This window comes from Magnolia sinica, chromosome 13, assembly GCF_029962835.1.
Source record: "Magnolia sinica isolate HGM2019 chromosome 13, MsV1, whole genome shotgun sequence".
In the NCBI taxonomy this organism is placed as follows: domain Eukaryota; kingdom Viridiplantae; phylum Streptophyta; class Magnoliopsida; order Magnoliales; family Magnoliaceae; genus Magnolia; species Magnolia sinica.
The window spans coordinates 33,297,915-33,321,043 of NC_080585.1; the positions used below are offsets into that span (position 1 = coordinate 33,297,915).

The following is a 23,129-nucleotide window of genomic DNA, read 5'->3' on the forward strand; positions in this document are numbered from 1 at the left end:
TTTGAACCCGAATGCAGACACAGGCGTGGATGGACCCCATTTGAGTGAACTAAAGAAAAAGAAGCATCACTCTTTTTGTTCGAACTGATAGGATAAGAGTTCCGATAATGTTTTAAAAGCTGAATGCAAACAAGCTTGTCTTTGAGACCAGCAGTGGAGTTACCACTAGCTTGGCCTATAGCGGCAATATGATCACCATCATCACCATGCCTATGAAATTCATGGTTCATCACCATTGTAAATTAGTAATAATGCACCACAAGTACCTACAAAATATAAAGTTCAATGCTGCAGCTCTAGTCCACACTAGACAACACTTAGCCTGTGCCCAAAAATCAATCAAGACATGCACCGCTAACCAAGCATGCACCCATTCAAACTATACTCACACTCCATAAACGAGCATACACGGCCCATCACATCTTTGCACTGAAATCCACAGAATATCAACAAAACTGGTACCAAAAATAGGTCACACACAACAGCCATACATCACAAAATCTTTTTATCTCTCTCAAAATTCATCAAAGTCACTTAAAACTTGTTTCTATAGTTAGGAAATACTTAACCGCACCAAATCCGTGTGTGTGTGTGTGTGTAACCACAAAAATCTTCCAATAAACCAGTACATCAGAAAAATAAAATAAAATCTGGACCATCTCCCGACTTTTTCTGTTTTGCGTGAAAAAACCCCCCGAAAAGGTAAAAAATCTTCAAAAATACAATAATTCTTCTAAAATCATCCCCTTCCATATCCCATACTAATTTTCCCCTCATGGGGCCATCCTAACATACACCACAAATATCATCCGTACCGACTAATGAAGAAAAAAGAGAGAAAGGAAGAAGAAGATAATTCTTCTCAAATCATCCCCTTCCATATCGGAAGAAGAAGAAGAAGAGAGAGAGAGAGAGAGAGAGAGAGAGAGAGAGAGAGAGAGATTATGGCAAGATGCTTGTGTTAGCCCAAAGCCTAACACATACTTCATATATGAGATAAAGAAGGGAGTACGATACTCCTCAGGAATACAAGAGAATATACACATGCATTATATGAACAAAATATAGCTCTCACCTCTATGGATACCACTATACTAGGTTTGTATTAAAAAGTCTGTTCTACTGTTTGACTGCATTCAATTAGGGGTGGCAATAAGCTGTGTTTGGGTCAGGTTAGGCTCGGCCCAACTGACCCACTTATAAAAGTTTTAAACCACAAGAGACTACATTATGGAAACTATAACTATTTATTTCACTGAGAATAACAAGAATATATAGAAATGGGAGATCTGTGAGAGAGTTGTAGAGATCTTAACAAATATACATCTTAATGAAAAAGAAAATATCCTAACTAACATGATTACCCCGGCTAGCACCTTCTCCAAGATTTCAGTTCTTTTCGTTTAGTTTTAGTTATAATGTTTTAACAGAACAAATGATGTTCATAGGAACTACTATTTCGTTAAATGATTATCCATGATTTCTGATGTTTTGTTAATCAATCATTTATTAGTTTGAACTACTAGTAATTTGCTTCCATTAAAACTATTCGACATTCTTTCTAATTTCCTTCGTCTTTTATGTTTTCATAGTTTTATTTAATTTTATTTACTTAAAATTGCTAATTATTTATGTACAGAAGTGTCCCCATGCTTGGATTTTTTTATAAGTTTGCCATGTAGAACACTTTAGGAAACTTTGGCACTCGGCACCCGTGCCACGTGTCTAGGTACATTGCATTAGTGTTTTAAATATCGACGATATCAGCCTTTTTTCTGTAAATCATGTTAAATCAACGTCAAATTGTTACAAATCCATGTTTTTTCATGTTTCGTATGAAAAATCATGGATCGGGAGCTTCGATTTTGATATTTGGAGGAGAAGGACCGAGTTGCGGAAAATTGAAAAAAAAAAGTTAAAATTTTCCCAATTTCTCGCAAATCGGTTGCAATTTTTGTGTCCAAACATAAAATCAAACATGTATGTAACTTGATTTAGTGGTTCTTCTTTTTCTTTTGAATGTATTGCTTGTTTTTCCACATGTCTTCTTACATTTATAAATTATATGAATAAACTTTGAATATACTTGCATCAATTTAGTTAGACAGCGTATAGATTAGGACCCCATACAAAGAAAACCTATTATGTGCACTTGTTTTTTGTAATGTTTTGATTTATAAGTGTGTATTGATGTCTTTTTTAATGATCACTGAAATTTCATTGAAAAATTCAACCGATTTCCAATGTTTCGCCATGTTTCCAACAACAACGATACATTGCACGATACAACCGATATATCCCATGCGATAACCGATATGTATCCGTATCCCAAGGGTGTGATATGTAATGTGATACCGATATTTCGAACACTGCATTGCATATTGACATTATTTGTGTCTTGCAGTGTTTCAAATAGCAGTAGCATGTTGCGTAGCATTAAGCCTTTATAGCGTGTAGCATAAGCCTTGTTTAAATTATCTCCGATATTATCGTTATCTCTAGTTTGGCGATACCGATAACACTGGTAGCAACACCAATAACACCGGTAGTATTAGAAATTCCAAGCATAAGCAATGTTCTAAGTATCGCCAACGTATCGATATCACCAATATTTCCAACTGTATGAATTCCAGACATCGTTTGTATTGCCAACATATCGATATCGCCAATGAATAGCTAATATTTTCGACCATATAAATTCTAGGTGATGCTGTGACGCTTGTATCACAAGTGTATCAATGATATTTCAATCATATCGTCAACATACAGATATCAAAAAAGGTCTGTTTATGGAAAAAATAAAAAATAAAAAATCTATTTCAATTTTTTTATGAACACATTGTTGCATGTAGTTTTCAATTTGTCATTGCTAATACTGATAATCAAGGTGTTCCGTAATGGTAACGATGGCCGTAACGGCCACCACCGTTACCTATACGATACGGCGCATTTACGGTCTCTCTTTTTTTTTTTTTTAATTGAAAAAAGCCCCGAAAAACCTGTATCTGCCCCATAATGTTGATTAAAAAGTATGAAAAACTTATATATGTCCCATAATAGACCATTACGAAGCTATCATGGCCTTTATAGGGGATGTAACGTGCCGTTAACGGTAATTACGAATCATTTTTTTACATAACGGCTGTTACGACCCCATAACATGTAATGATTGCCACAGTTAACATTACGTAACAGCCTTTACGGGCCCGTAATGGCCTTTTCGGCACACCATGCTGATAATATCTCAATATTATCATTATCACAACATGCGCAATATCAAGACCACAATCTTTCCTTCTTTTTTTTTTTAGTTGTTGATGATTTCTTGGCAAAATATCGTGAGTTGTCGATATCCTGCAATACCGATGGATTTTTGGATGGATGATTGGATGGTTAGATAGGATGGATGGGATGGTTAGATTATTTCTTACGATGACACATGCTTTTAAGCCTCCATTAAATAGAAACTTATTATGTATACATTCTTTTTGCAAATTTTATTCCTAAATATGTAAATATGTGTATTTTAGCATCTCCTGAAGTTTCACCAAAAATTCTACTGTTCTCCCCATGTTTTCCTGCATTTCCGGTTATCAGCGATATTATCGGCGATTGATATTGCTTCCATATCCCCAGCCAACAAAACTTGTACGATACCGATACTTCGAACACTAAGCGTGAGTAACATAGCGTGTGGCATAAGCTACACAATACTTCTATTTTGTAATTTAAAAATAGGGGGGAAAATATGATAAAATATGATAAAATATGGTAAATAATAATAAATAGTATGGAATATATATATATATACACACACACACACACACACACACACACACACCATATGAATTTATATGCTTATACTTCAAAAATACTTCTATTTTTCAAGTATAAGTATGTTCGAACAAGTTATTAATGCATACCATATACATATTGTAGACACTGGATCTCAGGCGGATCGCGTTTTTCCACAGGTTACCTTTTTCAAGGGCTTTGGGTAGGGTGTAGATGGATGTTATATTTGACTGGAGTCACCACTAACTAATTATTCCGTCTCAACGGTCAGCTAGACCCTATAGAAACACTAGGAGAGAGGACCCGAAGATTCTCAATCATAAAGTGACTCCTTGATCTCCGACTAAATGTTCGAGGTAAGGGACCACGCTTACAGAGAGGGAAGGTGTTAGGCACCGACCTGCCCGTACAAATGTACGGTCTTTACTTCACAGGATCAAACAAGCTTCTACGGATTAGTTTCGATTCTTGCACACCGATGACGCAAATAGTGTGTGTATTATCGTGTTTAATGCAACGCCTATAACAAGCTTTGGTTTGGGCTAGATAAATCTGCCTTGACTTCTCCACTTGCCAAAGAAATAAACCAACCAGCACAAGTTTATGATCAGGCCATAGAGCATACATTTGTACTAACTGGGTGCGGAGAGCTATCCATGTGATGCGATGCGTATGATATATGTGGCAAGTGATGATGTGTTAAATGCAACGCCTATGACAAGCTTTGGTTTGGGCTAGATAAATCTATCCTGACTTCTCCACTTGCCAAATGCGATTAACCAACCAGAATAAGTTTTTAATGGGTAGGATCTGACTACATCGGCAAGCTGCAGAGCATACGTTTGTACTGACTGGGTGATAAGTGTTATGTAATGTTGTCATGTCCCGCACTTTGGATACAGAGTGTGCACCCTCAGACCCGAGTTCGGTCCATGAGTCGTACACTAAGTGTACATAAATCCACTCATCATATAGTTATTAAGAGGCACAATTAAATATACTCTAGATCATCAAAACATCAACATTCATACACCCAAACGTTTCCACTTCACTTTTTAGTAACTTCATTCATAACATTCGCGTTCATAAAATAAACTATCAAAACCAATCAAAATCCACCCATTTGGGACTTTGTTCAACTAAAATAATAAACCTTCGTCTAACGTGGTCATGGCTATAAACATAATTCAAATCAACTCAGCAGCAGCTAACATGAATGGAAAGTAAAACTTCCTAAAATAAATTTCAAAATCAATTCGGTCGTCAAATGTTGCGAGCTCGTATTCCACCAAATACAGACATTAGTCTTGAGTTTCATCCACCAAATTCGGCATCATTTTCCAGTACCTGATTAGACCGTCCGGCATCGTCAGTCTCTGTATGGTTATTAATCCACAACATTAGCTAGCCAGGCTAGTGAGTGAACCCAGCATGGTTCATATGTAGCATAATACAAGAAAGCACCACCAAACCGAAATAATATGTATGCAGTATGAGTATGGATGCAAAAATGTCATGATATGCATGTCAAGTGGGATGATCGCCCACTTACTTAGGTTGGATATCCGTCAACCCGAAATTATACCCTCCAAACTCCACCTACCAGACAAACATCCACTTAGGTAAGCATGGGTAGTCATACATCTACTCTATGAGTAGGCTTCCACTATCATGGGCATCTAATAACGAATCTACCAGGCGTAACCATCTAGGGAGATCCCCCAGGAACTCAAGGCACAAGGTGTGCATGCATTCTCAATGGATGCATGTAATGTATGCTCAATATCTATGCATAAATAGTACAGTCAACCAAATACATCTCTCTGAAAGGAAACACGGATTCATGATATCATCATTTGGCATATGGGCATGTTTAGCATTCATCAAATCTTCTAAGGCACATATCATAAAGCAAGGATCATAATTATATAACGTTCCAAAAATCATACAGCAACCATATCAATCAGAACAATCTTAACCATCAAATCATCTTAATCATATAGATATGAGACATGTTGGGATTCACTCACCTATTGGTAGGGTCAAACCCTTCAATCAATCGAACGCTTTGTAAAATTATGCTTCAAATCCCTATTAAGATGATTTAGCATACCATAATTCAATTATATTATTCCAACAAGTGGGGTCCACCTTTGATCCAAGCAAGACGACCCAACAAAATTTCTTAAATTTAGATTTTGGAGAACACATGAGTTGCCGATCAATGCAATTGATCGATCAAGTTTACTCGGGGACCCTTGATTTCCATCGATCAACCATAGATCGATAAAATTCGAATTTATTTCCCAAAGTTCTAGGGTTTCTTCCCTTCTTCCTTAACCTTGGTGAATCCTATTGATCCCAGAATTTGGGTCCAACCCAAAAATAACCAAAAGGATCACTCGGATCCGAAATATCCGAAATCTATAACTAGTGGTTGAAAACTGTTTTTCGACATAAACTATCACCACCTACAAAATTTGCAAATCGTTATGGAAATTCCTCAATCGGATCACTCTAGTATTCGAGGTCCTATCATGATTCGGCTTTAGGATCCTTTGATTCGAATCTCCTAGACTGATACGACTAGATTTCTCAAAGTCGATCTTCCCAATATGCAAAAATAGCGCGAAAACCGCCTCCTCTCTTCAAAAGCTTCTCCATAGATCAAAACGATGGACGTAGGGTTAAGCCGCCACCTCCATTGATCAGATCTAGGGCTTTTAGATAGGAATTACAAAGAAAATAAGGTTCAGTTAATGAAGACTTACTAGCGGAGGCTCTTCATTTGCAGGGCTTCTCTCTCTTAGTGCTCTTAGGTTTAGGATTTTCTGTAGAAATTCCAACGATTCGCCCCTTTATATAGAGAAGGAGCCCTGGATCTAGAAGATTCCACAAGGGTGTTGTGAGTTTTGGCAAAACAAAATTTTTACAGTATAGGAAATCGATCCACTAACATATCCCTCTACCGAGAGTGCTCCTACTAACTGGGTTAAGTGCTTGGTTTGCTAATAAAGGAAAATTAAATTATTAACTTATTTGGTCGAGGTCTCAAGTGGGTCACAAAAATCAGGGTCGTTACAAATGCAATGTAATAGATGAGATGAACAGGGGGGTTGAGAAGGGAATGGGTGTTGCGCATTGCTAACGTTGGGATAGATGAAGCTGATTGAAGGTGGGATAGTTGGATGGACGGTAGTGTCGCAAGGATTTAGGTTGAGTAACTTGGATTGAAGCTTGGGTATCTTAATGAGGATATGGATTCTAGCTAGATTAGGCAGGACCTGAGTTGGACTCTATCCTTTGCTCTCCCCTTGGTGGGGGGATGGGATGACCAAGATGGCTAAAGGCTTAAGAGGCTTGGGGGTTTTTGAAATTGCATGTGTTGGGCCCACGGGCTATGCGTGTAGAAGCTTGGCGGAGCTAAGGAATGATGGCTATGTCCTGAAGGGGGGTGATTAGAACCAAATAAAAATGATGCATTTTAAACACAATTGCCTACTTAAACTAATATGTAAATTAAACTGAGGCGATTAACTCCAAGGCTTCCAAGCCATTAGAGGGTCCAATCACATAGACTATAAAGAATGTGGCAATTAAGCAACTAGTCTATAAACATGATAGTGTACATGTGTGTGTGGCATGTACTACCTATCAACTCTTATCATTCATCTAACCATGCATACATATAATTAAACATTCAATCACATAAGCACAATTAAACAAAATGCTCAAAGACAATCCCAAACACCTTGAGGGTTGCTCGATGAGACCGAGCACCACTCAAAAGTCTTTTGTTTGAGCATACGATTTCACAGCAGTTTTGCACCTCTTATAGCCTTACTAATGATGTTCCAATTAAGCTTCTAATGCTAAGGGATGATCAACAAAGTTTACCTATTAGGTCAGGATCATCTAGAGGTTCAATGGATTGTTTTGGGTGGGTCATCAAGGTGTCGCATTTACCTATCTTTACTCCTTGATGCTTATGTCCTCTTGTGTCTTCGGTCTTCAGCTTCCACGGGCTCAACTGACTACATGACACATGGACTCACATGATTGACAAACAAGGTGCACAAATCAGTGCATTAACAATTTTGGACGCTTGAGGGATTATAGAAATGAGAATGGGATGGGGCTATTTATAGCCCCCAGGCCAGATTTTTCCTGTAATTCTTGAGAAGTTCAATTCAAGGTTTGAATAGGGTTGTATGGCTAAGATTCCAAATTGCCACTTGGCGCAATGTGGGCGGCTAGATTGGTTAGTAAGATGGTGATTTTGGGTTAGATGGAGGGACACAAAGGTCTTTCTGCACACTCCACACAATTGCCCTTTGCAAAAGGGGAATTCGCATGCGTTGGAGACCCCCTGTCAAAGCAAAGGGTGCGCCATGTGTCAGGCAGCGGCCAAGCTGTTGCCCAGGGCACAGGTTCACCCCTACCTTGGCAGGCAATCTTCCATACACGTGTGGAAGCCCCAGTGGCCTTAGGAGTATTTTGTTACACTCACTTTGGACCTCTCGTGGGCCTATGGGCTTGGGTTTTGGACTTGGTTTCGAGTTGGCTAGGCGAGTCGATTGGGTTTTAACCCAGCGAGTTAGCTCGGTATGACTTAGTGAGTTGACTCGGTGAGTGAACTCAGAGTTCCTAGGGTTTAGTTTTCTAGGGCTTTAGGGCTTAGGATTAGGGTGTGGAAAAGGGCTTGGATTAGGGTTTAGGATTAGTGTTTGTATTAGGGTTTGGGTTCAGGGATTGGATTTAAGGTTTGGATTAGGATTTGGTTTTAGGGTTTGGATTAGGGTTTGACGGAGTTAAAATGGTTCAACCTAATCAGCTTCTCAACACTGGTGGGGTGTCTACACACACCACAGTGAGCCCCACATAGGCCACGCCATAGAAAACAATGCACAACCACCCAAATACCTCCGAAGAAGCATAGCTTGTATGCATGCTATACACACACCACAACAGGCCACCTAAACCAAAAAAAAAAAAAAAACAAATGCATAGCAACCCCTACTCTACAGCATTGCATGGTAACATGCCATGCACACATAGCAGGCGTCCTATAGTATTGTATAGTAACTAATATTCTAAAATGAAAAAATCCCAAAAGAAATAATAAATCTTCAAAAAACATACCTCTGTAAAGCTTGAGAAGAGATTCAATTAACAAAAAGAAAAAAGAACTTTTAAGCTTTGTAGCCACACGATGTGAAAAGGGAAATTTTGATTTTCTCCTTTGTTTGAACTCCAATGATCTTGAAAATACAGTAAATGGATGTTTTTGTAGGATCAACTAATCGGCTAAAACCCCCTTTCAATGGCATTGTGGATTGAGAGAATCGAACAAAGGGATTCAGTGCTTGCATCAACTAGGGTTTTGAAAACCCTCTTTCGAAGGCCCTCGCTTTTAAGTCAAAACTTTTATATTTGTTTAAATATGAATTCACTGCTATTTATGATATGGCATCAGTCCGCAACTGTACACATGGACACCCATTATTAGATGGTTGAGATTGTTTGATATGGTTAAAAGTAAAAATATTCACCATCTACAATGGGACCCACTATTTTGATGGTTTGGATTGTCAACCATTGCCAAGTGGGAAAAGTATGGGCCACCACCATTTTACATAAAAACTAAAACTAACAGTTTAAGAAAACTTAAAAAGAAAATTTTTTTTTTTAAAAAAAAAAAACATTTAGTATAGCATACACCAATGTTTTAAATATCGTTATCGCATAATGCATCGCACCCTTGGGATATGGATACATATCGGTTATCGCATGGGATATATCGGTTGTATCGCGTAATGTATCGTTGTTGTTGGGAACGTAGGAACATTGGGAAATTGGTCGAATTTTTCAAGGAAACTTCAAGGATTGTTGAAAAAGACATCAATAAACACTTATAAGTCAAAACATTACAAAAGAAGTGCACATAATAGGGGTTTCCTTTATATGGGGTCTTAATACATGCATTATCCAACTGAACCGATGCAAGTATATTTAAAGTCTATCCATATAAGTTATAGACGTAAGAAGACATTTATGGAAACATAAGCAATCCATTCAAAAGCAAAAGAAGAATCACTAGATCAAGTTACATGTTTGATTTTGTGTTTGGATACAAAGATTGCAACCGATTTGAGAGAAATTTCGATTTTTCCCAATTTTCCACATCTCCCCCAAATCTCGAAATTGAAGCTCCAAATCCATGATTTTTCATGAAAAAACATGAATAACATGATTTACAGCAAAAAAAAAAAAAAAAGGATAAAAAATCGAATATACTCACCGGATCAAATAGGCGGGATATATCGGCACTACATATGCATTTTATATCACACAGGTGGGATACAAGATATATCGTGGGATATATCGGCTGATATCATCAATATTTAAAACATTGGTGTACACTGTACACTACATATGCTACAAGCTACATAGTTGTAGCGTACGCTACAGAGGATTACGTTATTTACATATGCTACGCAATGTTGTCATTATCGTACGATATACAATTCAAATCATACAATTTGAATCGTATCATACACTTGTACGATATGTATTGTACACTTGAATCACAACTGGAGATTTATCGTACAATTCAGATAGAATCATACGATTCAATAATTTGTGCAAAAATTTGGAAAAAACCACGAAAAAAATCACTTTTTTTTTATTTGTTTGCATTTTTTAGGGCTTTCATTTTTAAAACCTATTAAATGCCCACACACATTAGAATATCACTTCATTTGCTACTTTTGAGAGAGAATGGAGGGTTTTGGAGATTGTGGGACCTAGAAAACTTAGACAAAGAAATTCTCATGTCTTTTTCGCCGGTTTCTACATCAAAATAGATAAGAATAAATATAAAATACTTCTTTATTTTTTTTTTACCTTTTTCCTCTCTTCCATTTTTAGTGTTAAATATGCATTGTTTCGTGTCTTTTTCATTTTTTTTTCATTAACTTCTAAATTTTCATCATTTTCTTAAAGATTTATAATTCTTTTATGTTTATTTTAACCTAAATAGTTTTTTTTTTCTTAATAGGTAGGCTTGGGTGTTGATTCTTGTTAAAGTCTTGGAGATGGGGAAGAAGTTGAGGGATAATGACAATACGTAGGATTATTGTTTGAAGGTGGATGAGAACAATAATCTTCATTTGAAATGTAATTTTTGTAGAAAGACTTATTATTAGAGATGTGTGTTTCGAATGAAACATCACCTCACCCAAACCAAGAAGAATGTAGCGATGCGTTCCCAAGTGGGTGATGATGTCGCATATCCTTGAGCATTGTGTGCTTTAACTACCCAACATTCTGTCCCATAACATATTGTGGTCTTATAGCCATCCTATAAAACTATCCCTTACTTTGACTGGTATGCAGTGTTTGTCAAAATCCTACGATTTACAATTTACGATTTTAGTCGAATCTTAAGCAAACCGATTTGAATCCCAACCTTGAATCCCTTTTTATATGAATCCTATGATTTTATGATTTGAATCCTAAGATTTACAATTCGAATCCCAATTTACAAGTCAAATTATACTTGTTCTATTTTGCTTTAAGCTTCACTTGGTTTCATTTTATGTTTTTAAATTGGTAGGGGCCATCAGAATTGTTAAGAAAAGGTAAATTATTTATTTGTTCCTTATAAGAGATTAAATGATATATATTCTCTTTAATGTTAAATCATATAGCTTTTTTGTGATTTCTTACTACTAGTTGAAACACCAAATTGATGTATGACTTGTATTGTTGTTATGGATGACTACGATCATGTTAAGTTACATGTATTATGGAATGATGTTTAGAAATCAAAATATCCTTTTTCGTTGATCTACGGCATCAAAGACCACTTTTCTACAGTGATTCTGAATTCAAGAAAGATAACAAGAACATAAATTATTAAAGGAGTATGTCTTTTTAAGGGAAATTTCTTGGAAGACAAAAATAAAATAAAATAAAGTTATGAGAGTCATTTAACACTATCATAACATGGTATTACTTGGGGCACATTGATGCCAGAAGGAAGATTGATGAGTTTTTAAATTTTATTTTTTTAAAATCTGATTTATTTATATTTTTTATATTTTTTTTTTCAATTTCTACGAAATTTGTAAAAAATCTTATGATTTACGATACGATTTGTGATTCGATACGATTCAACCCCTACTACAATTGGCAATACGATAACGATTTTGACAAACATAAAACTCCATATGCATGGTGTTATAGCTATCCCATAAAGCATGGTGGTCTTATAGAAGTCCTATAAAACTTTCCCTTACTTTGATTTGTATCCGCCTATGCAGCGATCAGATAAAACTCCATAGGCATTTTTCCACTTCATCCACCTAGCTCTAATTCTATGATTGACATTGTAAGTGCTATTATGTTTAACGCACATGGTACACCTGGTTTGTCAAATTTCATCTTGTCAAAACAACTTAGTATAGTGTTCTTCAAGTTAAAGACAAGCTCATGTTCAAGTTGAAGTCTAGCTTATGTTCAAATTGAAGTCAAGCAAAAGTTCAAGTCACGTGGATCAAGATGGAAAGTTTACCTTTAAGTTCAAGTTCTACTAAAATTGCTAGTAGAAGATCAAGCTCCGAGTGCAAGATCAAGCTTCAGGTTCGAGTTCAAGTTCTACTAAAAATGCTAATAGAAGATCAAGCTCCAAGTGCAAGTTCAACTCCTACTGATAAAACTTCTTAGTATAAGATCAAGCTCCTTTGAGAACTTCAAGTTTCTACGAAGTTCAGTCCATACATGTAATTTAAACCCTAGAAAGACCTTAGGTTTAGGGGCTTTCAAAACAAATTTTATTTGGGTTTTTATACTTAAATTTGACTGAATTTTGTCTTGTCCAACTTCTGCTTCGACTAGTCTAAGAAATTCCTCGACTAGTCCAAGGTAACGCTGAAGTATAACAGAATTTATGTTGCATCTTCGATCAGTCGAACGTTTCTTGACTCGAAAACCAACAACTATAATCTAATCGGATTCAGCTTGCTCAACCAGTCGAACAGACTGTTCGACCTGTCGAAGGTCACCCTCGACCAGTCGAACAAGCTCTTCAACCAGTCGAAGATTTGTTGGAACTTATCCCGCTCGAATTTGAAAATTTGTTGGAACTGAATCTGGTGCTTCGACCAGTCGAAGGAACAGATTTTGCGACTATAAATTAAGGTCCTTTCTCAATCCGAAAATACAACTTAAGCCTATCAAAGCCCAAATTCAAGAGAGAGAGAAGCCTGTTTTAAACCCGAAAATACTGCTTTTTGTCAAGCTATCAAGCGGTATTTATAATTTTATTTTATAGCTTTTTCATTAATTCCTTTATCTCAAAATTCTGTCATTCTGATTTATCAAAAAAAGTGTTTACTCTTATTGAGATTTGAGGGAATTAATGCAAGTAACCTAAAACTAATTAAAATCAATTAGAACCCTAGACCTTTTCTATTGGACTGAACATTGAACATTTGTCATTCAAGAAAAGCGATCTACGGCTACAGCTTCTTCTTCAATGAAGATAAGTATCATTTTACTTTCTGTATTTGGTTTTTTATGAGACAGCCAGAAAATCTCATTTGTTGGTTTTTCTGAGATAGCCAGAAATTCTCAGTGTGGGGTTTTTATTTGTGATAGCCCTTTAAAATCACAATTGTATCAGGTTTTAAGGTGACCCTTTAAAAACCTGGTTTTAGTGAAAGCCAATATCACGTGGATTGTGATTATTGGGAGTGAAGTAGGTGTGGTTGTTTGAGAACAGTTGGTGTACACACCGAACCACTATAATTCTTGGTGTTGTGGTGAATGTTTACTTTTTGCATATGTGAAAAATGGTTGTCATTTTATTTATGCAAATGTGGTGAGTGTTTGTAATAGATATTTTTATTATCTCTTGCTTGGTTTGAGATCTTGATCCTTACAAACGTTCGTGAAATAAGGTTGTCCTACCTAACACTTTGTTTTTGATGAAGGTTGTCCTACGAACTAAGTTTGAATCAATTTTTCAATACTAGTGCTATTGGGATTTCTGATTTATTTATTATTTCAGTAAGTTAATTTTTTATTTGGTATATTCTTATTCCAACCCCATTTCAAGTGATATCAGAGATAAGTTGCTCTTTTGTGGATTAATTTCTTGAGTTAAAGATCTATAGCTTTCATTATGTCAAATTTTGATAGCTTATCTATTACCAGGCCACCACCTTTTGATGGCTCTAACTATGCATATTGGAAAGCCAGAATGAGGATTTTTCTAAAATCCTTAGATGAAAACGTGTGGCAAGCCACTGTAACCAAATGGAAACCTCCTATGTCTGAAGTTCTAGGCAGTGATGGAACTAAATCTATGAAAGAAACTACATTCTATTTATGGACTACACCTCAGAAAAGCGAAAGCAGTGCAAATGCTAAGGCCTTAAATGTCATTACTTGTGCGATATCACCCGATGAATTCAAGAGAATTATTTCATGTGATACAACCAAACAAGCCTGGGATATTCTTGAAATGACACATGAAGGAACTTCTATAGTCAAGAAATCAAAAGTTCAAATCCTCACTACAAGATTTGAGGAAATTCATATGGAAGAAAATGAAACTTTCATGGACTTCTATATGAAACTAAATGATATAGTAAACTCCATGCGAGGTCTAGGAGATGAGATCCCATAAAGCAAGGTCTGTGCAAAAATACTGCAATCTCTTCCTGAGAGATTCAATTCTAAAGTAACTGTCATTCAGAAATTAAGAGATACTGATCAAATGAATGTTGAGGAGTTAGTTGGTTCCCTCCAAACGTATGAGTTAAATTTTAAAGCTCCTAAAGGTAAGTCCATTGCTCTTAAATTGTCTAAATCTGTTTCAAAAGAAATTTGTGTTAATTCTGATGTTGAAGATACAGAAGATGATATGGCTTTACTTGCTAAGAAATTTTACAGAATTTTCAAAAACAAGAAAAGAATAGATTTTCAAAAACCATCTAACAAAAGAAAAGGAAAAACTAAATTTTGGAAATCTGTAAAGGACAGTCAATGTTTCAATTGCCATGAATATGGGCACTTGGCGAATAAATGTCCAAAAAGGGATAAGTCAAAAAGAAAGGGTATGTTAGCTACTTGGGATGAATCATCCGGCTCTGAAAGTTCTTCTGAGTTTGATGAATCAGAACAAGAAAATGCAAATGATGTAAAAGCCCTAATGAATATAGCTAGAGTCACCTCTTCAGATAGCTATAACTTATTTGATTATGAAAATCTCAGGAGTGACCCTGAAAATGAGAATGAAGATGATCTTCAAGACGCCTACAATGCCTTATACAGGAAAAGTTGTAAAATTGCTGTCAAACTGAAAATTCAAAGAGAAAAATATCTTAAGTTAAAAGAACTTAAAAATAATGTTTTAGAAAAATCTCATCTTTCAGATTGTTTTAAAAAAAACAAAACTAGACTTGAATTTCAAAACCTCATAGTTAGAAAAACTCAGAATTAAAAATGAGAATCTAAAACTCAAAGTTTCTTCTCTTTTGAGTTCTAAGGCTACTTGGAGATATGCCCACGGAGACCCAAAGCTGGAAAAACTATTAACCTCATCCAGAAAATGCGGTAACAAATCAGGTCTGAGATATATCAAAGATAGTTCTCTGAAAAACAAAAATGCATCTCCTATATTTGTAAAAGGAGAATCCTCAAACTCAAAAGGTAAGAATTTGAGAAACTATGGTCAAAATGATTTCAAAAATCCAAAATCTTTTTAAGTTTCTAAGATTAATTCTAACGCCATCAGCTACAGAAATCAAAAGATATAACAAACCTCCTTTAGCTAAAATCCAACTCAGATGGAATCAGAGTTAATAGAAAAGGGAGAAATTTCAACTCCCTGAAACAGAGAAAAACTAATGGAACTCCTAAACTCAGAGCCATAATGAAATGGGTTCCAAAGGTTACATGTCTTGTTGCCCACACAGCCTTCAAAGCCACTAGCCATTCAAAATAGTACCTGGATAGTGGATGTTCAAGACATATGATAGGTAACAAAAAACTATTCACCAACTTCAAGGAAGTAAATGACGGATCAGTTATTTTTTGTGATGGAAGCAACTACAGAATCATAGGCCAAGGTACCTCCATTTGAGAATGTTTTGTATGTTAAAGGTCTTAAGCATAACCTCCCAAGTATTTCTCAAATTTACAATAACAAACACAATGTAAAATTTACAAATCACGGATGTGAGATTACGAATGAGAAGGGAAGTATGATATTAAATGGTCGTAGGACTTTTAAGAATTGCTATATTATTAATGACTCATGCTCTTCTAATTTTTCATGTTACATGATCCAAACAGACGAAATAGAACTATGGCATAAACGTCTTGGACATGTTAACTTTAAAGATCTTTATAGATTGAGCAAAAGAGATCATATTCGAGGTTTACCCAAATTTTTAAAAAAAATAGAAAAGATTTGTGGCGCATGTCAGATTGGCAAGCAAATCAGGAGTAGTCATAAAAAAATAAACTCCTTAGCCACAACCAAACCTCTTGAACTACTCCATATGGATTTGGTTAGACCAACGAGAACGGATAGTAGAGGTGGAAAGAAATATTTTCTGATTATTGTTGATGATTTTACCAGATATACATGGTTAGCTCTCTTGAGAGAAAAATCAGAGACTCTCAATGAAGTCAGAAGAATTCTAAAACGAATTCAAACTGAAAAAGAAGTACATGTAATCAGAATCAGAAGTGATCATAGTATTGAGTTTGAAAATAGCAATTTTGAGAAGTATTGTACAGACCACGGTATATCACATGAGTTCTCTGCTCCTAAAACACCTCAACAGAATGGGGTTGTTGAAAGAAAGAACAGGGTGTTACAGAAAATGGCAAATGTTATGCTAAATAGCATGAACTTACCAAAAAACTTATAGGCTGAAGCTGTTAATACTGCATGCTACATTTTAAATCGTGTGTATGTTATAAAAGCAAAAGATATAACAGCTTATGAGTTATGGTTCAATAAGAAGCCAACAGTCGAATACTTTCGAACCTTTGGAAGTAAATGTTTCATTTTACGTGACCGGGAAAATTTGAGAAAGTTTGAAGCCAAGAGTGATGAGGGAATATTCTTGGGTTATGCTCTGAATAGTCGAGCATATCGTGTTCTTAACAAAAGAACAGGAATGATTCAGGAATCTATTAATGTTGTAATTGACGATCACCTGATCATACCCACACCAAGTCAAGATGATGATGAAATTAATATTATCGATAAACCTGACTCTTCATCAAAATCAGTTGATACTGAACTAAGATTAGTCAAAGACCATCCGACTGATCTAATACTTGGTAACCCTAGCACTGGTGTACAGACTAGAAAACAATTAGAAAATATTTGCAATTACATCTGTTTCACTTCCCAAATTGAACCAGCTAATATCAATGAAGCACTTACTGATGAAAGTTGGACATTGCCTATGCAAGAAGAGTTAAATCAATTCGTCAGAAATGATGTTTGGTACTTGGTTCCTAGACTTTCTGATAAACATATAATTAGAACCAAATGGATTTTTAAGAATGAAACTGATGAATTAGGTAATATTATCATAAATAAGGCTCGACTGGTTGTACAGGGGTACACGCAAATAGAAGGTATTGACTACGATGAAACCTTTGCACCAGTTGCTCGCCATGAATCCATAAGATTATTTATTTCGATTGCATGTTATATGAAATTTAAAATATATCAAATAGATGTTAAAAGTGCATTTTTAAACAGTGATTTACATGAGGAGGTCTATGTTGAACAACTTAAGGGTTTTGGGGACCCCAAATCTCCAAATCATGTATGTCATCTTAAGAAGGCACTTTATGGTTTGAAACAAGCTCCCAGATCATGGTTTGAAAAATTGACTAAATTTTTACTTAGTCATAACTTCAATATGGGTAGCGTTGATAAAACCTTATTCGTCAAAAAATATAACGATCATATACTGATAGTACAGATCTACGTTGACGATATAATTTATGAATCTACATGCTCTAACTTATCTATTGAGTTTGCAGATCTGATGAAATCCAAGTTTGAAATGAGTATGGTTGGTGAACTTAACTACTTTTTTGGATTACAAGTTAAGCAACATGAAGATGGTATATTCATCTCACAAACTAAATACGCTTTAAATCTTGTAAAAAGGTTTGGATTTGAGAATGGAAAGAAGTTTGATACTCCAATGAGTTCAACTCTTAAACTCTCAAAAGATGAATCGGGTAAAAGTGTAGACTCTCTCTTATATCGAAGTATGATTGGTAGTCTCTTATACTTAATTGCTAGTAGACCTGATATTGCATTTAGTGTTGAAATATGTGCCCATTATCAATCCAATCCTAAAGAATCTCACCTAATTGTTGTTAAGCGGATAATCATATATGTCGCAAGTTCAGCTAATTTAGGACTTTGGTATTTGGTATCCACATGATACATCCGTCCAAATTGTCGGATATACTGATGCAGACTAGGCTGGAAATATTGACGATAGAAAATCTACTGCGGTGGATGTTTCTATGTAGGGAACTGTTTAGTTTCATGGCTCAGTAAGAAACGAAACTCTATATCACTCTCTACTGCTGAAGCTGAATATATAGCAGCCGGTAACGCCTGCACTCAACTCATTTGGATGAAAAGAATGTTAGCCAATTATGGCATTGCCCAAGATACAATGACATTGTATTGTGATAATTCAAGCGCAATTAACATTTCGAAAATTTAATCTAACACTCTCATACAAAACATATTGATATTAGATACCATTATATTCGAGAACTTGTTGAAGATAAGAGTGTTGTGCTTGAATATATTCAAACTGAAAAGCAACTTGCTAACATTTTGACCAAACCGCCTGACAGGAATAGATTTTCAAATTTAAATAATGATATTGGTTTGTGTGTTATTAATTAAGTATTTATGCATTTGTTTGTTTCTTGTTTATAATTAATTAAATGCATATAATACTAATAATATAATGTCAAAATTAAATTTAAATATTTTTAAAAAAAAAGTGAAAAATCACTTCTTTTTTTCATTTTCATCTTCTTCTTCAACTCGTCAGTGGCCCACTCGTCAAACCCATCTCCAAATATTGCTTGTAAGTGATTGTTTTACTATTTCTTTCAAGATTTGAGTACTCCCTTACTAGCTAATCTATCATTTTGGGTTTATTATTGATTCCAAACCCTCTTTGGTGTGAGATTTGTGAAAAATCTGCTATATCCACAATCACACTTCTCTTATTAGTTATTTCATGAGCAAATATTATATGGAGCATCGTACTAAATGTGCAACTACACGAAAAATTCGTTGTAGTTCGTCATCTAGGCCGACTTCATCCAATGTGAGAACCCTAAAAGGTTTCGAAGAAAATGCGAACCAAATTGGGGATTTCAGCTCAAGAGACATTATTATTGAGTGTAGTGTAAATGTTGCTCACATTGCTCCATTCAATCTTGTTCCTTTGCTTTCTAATGTTGGTTGGGGAGGCATTTTGGCTTGGGGCGGCAAAGCTTACCGTTCCATTGCACAATGCATGTATGCATCAATTTGTGAAGTGTCCGAAGAAAATCTTACCTTTACAATTAAATTTGTGGAAGGGAACTTCACTGTAGACCGCTATCTGATCTCAACCTTAACTGGGATTGCTATTGCAGATGATGGAATTCCTCTTGACAATCTAACAAATAGAATGTCCCATACAGAACGACTAGCGGTTACACATAATCTATGTCGATTTAATGCGGAATGGCATTTGGGTAATGCTTTGCGTGCCAATCAAATTCTGCCTCGATTTCGAGTTCTTCACCGTATCTTCACATCCAATGTGTATCCTCGATCAAGGAATAACCTTCTTGGCTAATATTCTACACTCTGTTGTTTCTGGGGTACAAGTGTGTCTTCCTTCTCTTATTTGCTATATCATAATACAATTTCGTCTTCATCCTGGTCATGGTTCTATTCCCTTTGCGTATCTTATGACGTGTATTGCCTTACATTGTAATGTTCCCATTCCTACGTCTGAGGCACCCGAGTCAGTATTACCATTCAATAACGCTAATATTCACAAGATGAATCTTAAATATCTTCCGGGCCAGCAAGACGAGGAAGAAGAGGAAGCACCTGGACCACCAGAAGACACATCTACGAATGATATTTTTGCTGAACTTGATGAGTCAGATGATCTAGATTTTCAGCCTTCACAGGTTGATGATCATCTTTAATATTTGGAAGAGAAGGTCATGGCATTACAGGTTTCACAGGATAACCTAGTGCAAACTCAAAAATCCTTTATGAAGTACATGAAGAAGTACTTCTACCATATTGTGAGGAGTTTACATCAGATGGATCCTTCCATGCCTGCTCCTTCCTCCTCAGGATCTGACTGAGTTCATTTTCATTTCTTGTTTATTTCTATGGGGCTATATAACTTTATACTTGTTTTGCTTGATGACTTGCTACTTTTACTTTGTTTGGATGATCTCTCCTTTATACTATATTGACTTAATGCTTTATTTCTTATACATATTTACATGTTAGTAACCTTCTTTCTTTGTCAACTTGTGACAAAAGGGGGAGATATTTGAATGAATGCATGAATATGATAAAGATTATAAATACTAGGAATGCTTTGCTTGGAATATTGTATGTTTTAAAACAGGAAACAGGGAAAACACAACTTGAGGGGGAGTAGTTTTTTTTTTTTTTTTTTGCTCTCTTCAATTATATCATGAGTTTAATAATATAGGGCTACACTCAAATTCATATATCACTATGTGTTTTATCACAAATTTGACAAAGGGGGAGATTGTAAGTGCTATTGTGTTTAATGCACAAGTTACACCTGGTTTGTCAAATTTCGTCTTGTCAAAACAACTTAGCATAGTGTTCTTCAAGTTAAAGACAAGCTCATGTTCAAGTTGAAGTCTAGCTTATATTCAAATTGAAGTCAAGCTAAAGTTCAAGTCACGTGGATCAAGATGGAAAGTTCACCTTCAAGTTCAAGTTCTACTAAAATTGCTAGTAGAAGATCAAGCTTCAAGTTCAAGTTCAAGTTCTACTAAAAATGCTAGTAAAAGATCAAGCTCCAAGTGCAAGTTCAACTCCTACTGATGAATCTTCTAAGTATAAGATCAAGCTCCTTTGAGAACTTCAAGTTTCTTCAAAGTTCAGTCCATACAGGTAATTTAAACACTAGAAAGACCTTAGGTTTAGGGGCTTTCAAAATATATTTAATTTGGGTTTTTATACGTAAATTTGACTGAATTTTGTCTTGTCCAACTTCTGCTTCAACCAGTCTAAGAAATTCTTCAACTAGTCCAAGGTACAGCTGAAGTATAATAGAATTTCTGTTGCATCTTCGACCAGTCGAGTGGAGTCCTCGACCAGTTGAAGGCTCCTCGACTCGAAGTCCAACAACTATAATCTAATCGGATTCAACTTGCTCGACCAATCGAACAGACTGTTCGACCAGTCAAAGGTCACCCTCGACCAGTCGAAGATTTGTTGGAACTTATCCCGCTCGAATTTGAAAATTTGTTGGAACTGAATCTGGGACCAGTTGAAGGAACATATTTTGTGACTATAAATTGAGTTCCTTTCTCAATTCGAAAATACAACTTAAGCTTATCAAAGCCCTAATTCAAGAGAGAGAGAAACCTCATTTATTGTCAAGCTATCAAGCAGTATTTATAATTTTATTTTATAGCTTTTTCATTAATTCCTTTATCTCAAAACTCTGTCATTCTGATTTATCAAAAAGAGTGTTTACTCTAATTGAGATTTGAGGGAATTAATGCAAGTAGCCTAAAACTAATTAAAATCAATTAGAACCCTGGACCTTTTCTATTGCACTGAACATCGAACATTCGTCATTCAAGAAAAACAATCTACGGCTATAGCTTCTTCTTCAGTAAGGATAAGTATCATTTTACTTTCTGTATTTGGTTTTTTATGAGATAGCCAGAAGATCTCATTTGTTGGTTTTTCTGAGATAGCCAAAAATTTTCAGTGTAGGGTTTTTGTTTGTGATAGCCCTTTAAAATCACAACTGTATCAGGTTTTAAGGTGACCCTGTGAAAACCTTGTTTTAGTGAAAGCCAATATCACATGGATTGTGATTATTGGGAGTGGAGTAGGTATGGCTGTTTGAGAACAGTTAGTGTGCACACCGAACCACTATAATTCTTGGTGTTGCAGTGAATGTTTACTTTTTGAATATGTGGAGAATGGTTGTAATTTTATTTACGCAAATGTGGTGAATGTTTGTAATAGATATCTTTATTATCTCTTGCTTGGTTTGATATTTTGATCCTTACAAACGTTCGTGAAATAAGGTTGTCCTACCTAAAACTTTGTTTTTGGTGAAAGTTGTCCTACGAACTAAGTTTGAATCAATTTTTCAATACTAGTGCTATTGAGATTTCTGATAAATTTATTATTTCAGTAAGTTAATTTTTCATTTGCTATAGCCCCCCCCCCCCCCCAAAGGACCGTTAAGCTCGCCTTTTTCAAACATCCTTCTCAATCTAGCCGCTCTCATGAATTATCGACCCAATATATGGTCATATGTGTGTGATTGGGTGTTTTATGGGATTTTGTGCTCTCATTGGTGGTCCACATAACAAATGGAGGATTAAGTCACTCAAGTTGGCAGCCAGCATGAAAGTTTTGCCACAACTTCATCATGAATTCTGACTATATGATGTGATAGTTGAATGGTGGAACACGATTCGTGTAGCTGACCCACTAATTAGTTGGGAAAAGGTTTAAATGATGATGATGATGTATGTAATTGGGCAGGTCAGGCTGGGAAGATCCAACTGATCCATACCCATTTACTTTCTTAGGTCACATCTTCTAGTCCAAACTTAACCCAAAATCCAGTAGATATGGTCCAAAGCTGGTTGTGAAGCGGATCAGGTTGGCTGACACGCAGGTCAACCTACCATTGCCAGCCTAATTTAAAGTGCAATTATTTCCCAACAAATATATATATATATATATATATATATATATATATATGAAATAGGAATTACTGGATGAGCAGTGTCAAGCCTCATTGATCATGCAACCCAACACGGGGCAATATGACCTGGTTTCGGAGATAACCATATGGTACCACAAAACTGATTTTCCACCCTGTTTAGAAAGCCTCTTTTATTGATACCCTAGTGTGTTTCTACTCTCCTCATCATGGACCCCAACTACGTAACTGAAGCACCTGGATAAATTCCGTTGTTAGAATTAAAGTCTACCAACATCTAAG

General features: G+C 35.7%; 1 protein-coding gene across 4 annotated transcripts in view; it reads right to left on the reverse strand.

The window, feature by feature from the left end:
* Window positions 1–23,129, reverse strand: part of LOC131223505 (uncharacterized) — an 86,475-nt gene that overhangs the window by 62,297 nt on the left and 1,049 nt on the right. The window lies entirely within an intron of this gene.